The following is a 6,265-nucleotide window of genomic DNA, read 5'->3' on the forward strand; positions in this document are numbered from 1 at the left end:
CTGATGCTGCCAGACCTGCTGAGTTTTTCCAGGTAATTCTGTTTTTGTTTTGGATTTCCAGCATCCGCAGTAGCTTTTAGTTTTTATTGGTGTTGGTTGAAGGATAAATATTGGCCAGGACGCCGGGAAGAACTTCTCATCCTATTCTACAAAATGTCTCATGGGATCCTTTGCACCCACCTGTGGGATAGACCTACAACAGTGCAGCACTCCCTCAGCACTGCACTGGAGTGTCAGCCGAGGTTTTGTGCTCCACTCTTTGGAATAGGACTTGAACCCACAACATTCTGATACAGAGGCAAGAGTACTACCCCCAAGGCTGACACTATATGACATTATTTTCTCATTTTCTTCGCTCCCCACCCCAACTTGATTCTTCCTGGGCACAGTTCCATAGGCAACTATTAGAAGGCATCCACTACCTGACCTAAGGATCCAGCATTCATGAGTGTAGCTAGAGGGCCAGGGTTGACTAGAGGATGAATCATGAACAATCCAAATGTTGTCCAGCCAAGGCCATTGCACCGTGAGCAAAAATGTGGTTGATATTTCATTCATTCTAGGAATATGGGCTATACTGGCAATGTGGCCCATCCCTAATTGTTGTGAGCTGCCTTCTTGAACCACTGCAGTCCATGTGCTGTGGATACACCCACGTTTCTGTGAGGGAGGGAGTGCCAGGATTTTGGCCCAGTGACAGTGAAGGAACGACAAAATATTTCCGATTCAGGTTGATGTGTTGTTTGGAGGGGAGTTTGGAGGTGATAGTGTTCAATGCACCTGCTGGTATTGTCCTTCTAGAGTTGCTGCACACAGTGCATCTTGTCAATGGTAAACACTGCAAGCTCTGTGCACCAGTGGTGAAGGCACTGGATGCAGTCACTGTTGCAATTTAATGTAGGAAATGAGGTAACCAATTTGCATACAGCAAGGTCCCAGAGATAACAATTAAATAAATGATCAGAGCATCTGTTTGTAGGTGTTGGTTGAAAGATAAATATTGGCCAGGACACTGAGAAGAACTCCCCCTTTCAAAAAAGTGGCCCTGTGACCTTTTCCATCCAACTGAGAGAACAGACAGGGCTACACTTCATCTGAAACACAGCATCTCTGACACAGCCGCACTCCCTCACTAGTGAACAAGGAAGTCAGCCTTGTTTGTGTGCTCATGTCTCCGTACTGGGACTTGAACCATTAAGTTCAAGACAGAGATTGATAAATTTCTGGATAGTAAAAGACGTCAAGGGATATGGGAATGATGTGGGAAAAGGTCGCTGAGATTGAAGATAAGCCATGATCTCGTTGAACGGTGGAGCAGGTTCAAGGGGCTGATTGGTCTACTCCTGCTCCCATTTCCTATATTCCCGATAACACAGAAAGAATCATCAAAAATAAATACCAATAGTCAGAAAGATTAATGTTTGTTTCTGAGATCTAACTGGAAGCTTTTTTTTGATAACCTGATTTTATATAATCTAACAATAAAATTCTGATAAAGCCTATGATAAGACAGGGGCAGTCTTGTGCTGCAACACTAGGGGGAGCACTGGCTGCATGTGCACAGTGTCAGTCCTGCATTGAACAAGTTGGCTTGACGCAGACTAACAATACTATGCAGTCCTCAACCAATTGCAACTTTCTTGCAGACACGTTAACTATCATTTATCAACTGTTCCCTCTGTAAAACATGCTTCCAATGATTCAGTGAATGCTGAAGAAATATAATCAGGAAATCTCAGTAAATGAGACTCCCAACATCCAATGAGCTCAGGGACTGTGGAGAATTGATTACAATGTTTTTGGTAAAAAAAATCAATTAAAGAAGAGATTTATTATCTCATGTGGGATTCAAAACAACTGATTTAAGAGTCCAACTATCATCCAACTGGGCTGTGAGGGCTTCCTTGCACAAAGCCTTAAAAAGCTGGAGAAAAGTAGCATTTAAATAAACTCATGTTTAGTTTATTATCAGGGTTTGATGTGTTCTGGAAGGTTAGCTGGTGCTCTGTGGGGGGATGTGATTCCCCTGTAGTTGCAGCTCTGAGACAGAGAAATTCCACCCTGCCACCAGCATCAGGAACAGCTGCGCATGCGCCGGCGGCCGCAGGGTGGTGGGCCGGGCGCGCATGCGCCGCTGTTCCCGCAGCGCTGCCGGCTGACGGCAGGAGGTTGCAGTGAAGATGGGGTCCCAGGAGAGGGCGCAAGAGTTCCACTCACCAACCTTCAGCGGCGCAGGACCCCCACAGTGGATGGAGTTTTTCAGTTTTATTTGGCAATATTCACAACAGCAGTTGTTTCATATCGAGCCAAAGGAGGCTAGGATTAGATGTCAACTGTAGCTCAGTGTGTAGCTTTGTGTCAGGAGGTTGTGGGTTCAAACCCCACTCCAGGACTTGCCCACATAATCACTCCTTGAGCGCAGTACTGAAGGGAGTGCCGCACTGTTGGATGTGCTGTCCTTCGGATGAGACATTAAACCGAGACCCTTCCTGCCCTCTCCGGTGGATGTCAAAGATTCCACAGCCACTCTCCGTCAAGAAGAGCAGTGGAGTCTGTCCCTGGTGTCCTGGCCAATATTTATCCCTCAATCCACATCACAAAAACAGATTATCTGGTCATTGATATATCACATTGCTGTTTGTGTGCAAATTGGCTGCCATATTTCCTGCAACAGTAACTACACTTCAAAAGTAGTTCATTCTGTGGTGAATGGCTTACTTCCTGACTCGCCAAAACTTCTCCACGACATACAAGTCAGGAGTGTGATGGAATACTCCCCACTTGCCTGGATGAGTGCAGCTCCCACAACACTCAAGAAGCTTGACACCATCCAGGACAAAGCAGCCCGCTTGATTGGCATCACATTCACAAACATTCACTCCCTCCATCACTGACATACAGTAGCAGCAGTGTGTGTACCATCTACAAGATGCACTGCAGCAACTCACCAGGGCACCTTAGACAGCACCTTCCAAACCCACAACCTCTGCCACCTAGAAGGACAAAGGCAGCAGATAGATGGGAACACCACCACCTGCAAGATCCCTTCCAAGTCACTCACCATCCTGACTTGGAACTATAGCCGTCCCTTCACTGTCGCTGGGTCAAAATCCTGGAACTCCCTCCCTAACAGCGCTGTGGGTGCATCTACACCACAGGGACTGCAGCGGTTTAAGAAGGCAGCTCATCACCACCTTCTCAAGGGCAGTTAGAGATGGGCAACAAATGCTGCCCTATTGAACAATGCCCTTATCCTGTGAATGAAGTTAAAAATAGGGTGTTGACTGTAAACACAGGCTCAATTCGAGCTGTTTATAATAAGCCCTCTGAGCACCTGATTTGCTTCACATCAGTGTTACAGTTCAAGTGGAAATCCAAGATTAATAATATCAGCCTGTTATTTATTCAAAACCAGGGTCATGTGTTGCTATAGCAATCGTCTGTTGGTGGTAAATTACAAGTGTGACCCTCTATCTTATCTTTCAGAAACAAACTATTTTTAAATCTTACATTTCATAAAATTATATATTCGTACAGCATTTGGCCCATTGTCACTCTGTCAGCTCTTTAACTGGAAGTTAGTTTTCAAATTTACTTTCAGTAAATTATCGTGGGGGTGGTGTGTGGTGGAGGGGGATTTATTACCGGGGAGGTGGTAGGGTAGTGGTACCCTCACTGGGCTTATAATTCAAAGACCTCAGGCTAACATTCAGGAGGTACAGGTTCAAATCCCAGCTGGTGGAATTCAAATTTAACTAATTAATAACTTAGGAATTGAAAGCTAGTTTCAGTATGGATCTATGGTCAATTGTCATAAAAACCCATCTGGTTCACTAAAGCCCTTTAGGGAAGAAAATCTGCCGTCCTTACCTGGTCTGGCCTACATGTGACTCCAGACCCACAGCAATGTGGTTGACTCTTAACTGCCCTCTGAAATAGTCCAGAAAGCCACTTCAAGGGCAATTAGGGATGGGCAACAGATATTGGCCTTGCCAGCGACACTCACATCCTATGAATGAATTTATAAAAAATTAATATTTTTAAATTTGTCTGTAGGCTTCACAATTGCCTGTTAACAGGGAATGTTGGGAGTTTAATGAGACCTGATCTCTGTAATATCTCCTTGCACTTTGCCCTGATATTCTGTTGTTCTGTTAATCTGTTTAAAACAAATATACAGGATCCTTGGCTTTATATAGAGTAGGTATAGAATTCAGAAGCAGGGCTTGTTATCATAAACCACTGGTTCAGTCTCAGCTGGATTACAGTGCCCAATTCTGGGCTTTACACTTTAGGAAGAATCATTTTGCTGAAAAGAGAGACATGTTGCCGAAGGTTTTCGTCTTGCACTCATCAGGACAAATGCAAGAATGCCAAATTTCAAACAATCCCAACAATTTATACTACAGGAGAAAAGGGTGCTGATTGGTTGGCAAGTCGACTCTGATTGGCTGAGGAATTGCCATGGTGAAAGCAATGGGGGACTATACTCTCCCCAAGCTCCTGATTAATTCATTTCTCCTGTAGCATGAATTGTGATCATTTGAAATTTGGCATTCTTGCATTTGTCCCGGTGAGCACAAGATGAAAAGCTTCAGCAACATATCTCTCTTTACAGTTCAAGTTCTGTACAACCAAGCGATTGGAAGAATGCTTTTATTCATTCACAGGAAGAGGGAAGCACTGGTAATGCCAACATTTATTGCCCATCCCTAATTGCCCCTCAGGAGGTGGCAGTAAACTGCCTTGAATACAACTGAAGCCATTTCAAAGGGCAAATTAAAGGAAGCGACTGTGGACATTGTAAACCTGAAACGAAAACAGAAAATGCTTGAAATACTCAGTGGGTCTGGCAGCATGTGTGGAGGGAGAAACTAGAGTGAATGTCTCAGGTGGCGATGACCCTTCACCACAACGACGTGTTCTGCTGAAGGGCCGTCACGACCTGAAACGTTAAATCTCTTTCTCTCCAAAGAGTTTTCCTGACCCGCTGAGTATTCCCAGCGTTTTTCTGTTTTCGTTTCAGAGGGCAGTTAAGAGTCAACCACGTGGATCTGGAGTCGCACCAGGCCTGACCGGCTAAAGATGGCAGATTTCCTTTTCCAAAGGACGTTTGGGAACCAGATGGGGCTTTTAATGGCAAAAAATGCAGTTTAGTGGTCACCACTAGCTTTTTATTTAGTGAATTTGAATTTTAAATCTCCAGCTGCTGACATGGGATTTGAATTTACATCTGCATCACATTAACCCAGGTCACTGGATTAACAGTTCAATAACATAACCATTAAACCACTGTATCTACCTTAAGCGTCTACGGTACCCACTAGACCTTGGAGACGGTGCGGGGGAGATTCACCAAAATGGCAGTGGGGATGAGGTGTTCCAGTCCATGTGGAGAGACTTGAGAAAAGGGGCTGTTCTCCTTGGAGCAGTTCAGTTGGATTTCAATAGGAGGTGTTCAAAATTCTGAAAGGTTTTGATGAGAGTAAATAACTAAAAAACTGTTTCCAGTGGCAGAAGTTTCAGTAAAAGCAGAGGACACGGGTAGGAAACGATTTACAAAAGACATGAGGAATTATTTTTAAGCAGCAAGTTGCTAAGAGTACCCGGGCCCCTAGTTGCCGCACTTGGTCAAACGCTGCCTTCAAGACCAGGGCAGCCATGTTGTCTCATCTCTGGAACTCAGCCCTTCATCGTCCATGTTTGGACCGAGGCTTTAATGAGATCTGGAGCTGAGTGGTCCTCGTGGAACCCAAACTGAGCGTCGGTGAAGAGGCTATTGGTGAGTAAATGCTGCCTGATATCACTGTCGATGACACCTTCCATCACTGTGCTGATGATTGAGAGTAAGCTGATAGGTCGGATAGCACTTGTTCTGCTTTCTGTGTACAGGACATATCTGGGCAATTCTCCACATAGCCAGGTGGATGCCAGGGTTGTAGTTGTACTGGGACAGCTTGGCTAGGGGCGCGGCAAGTTCTGGAGCACAAGTCTTCAGTGCTATTGCTGGAATATTGTCCGGGCCCATAGCCTATCCAACGTCTTCAGCCGTTTCTTGATATCACGTGGAGTGAATCAAATTGGCTGAAGACTGGCATCTGTGATGCTGGGGACATCAGGAAGAGGCTGAGATGGATCATCCACTCGGCACTTCTGGCTGAAAATGGTTGCAAATGCTTGTTGGGCTCCCCCATCATTGAGGGTGGGGATGTTCATGGAACCGCCTACCCTTAGTGCTGCTCTGGCATGCTCTCCTGCACTCGAA

The sequence above is a fragment of the Cetorhinus maximus genome, chromosome 18 (genome assembly GCF_964194155.1).
Source record: "Cetorhinus maximus chromosome 18, sCetMax3.hap1.1, whole genome shotgun sequence".
Taxonomy (NCBI): domain Eukaryota; kingdom Metazoa; phylum Chordata; class Chondrichthyes; order Lamniformes; family Cetorhinidae; genus Cetorhinus; species Cetorhinus maximus.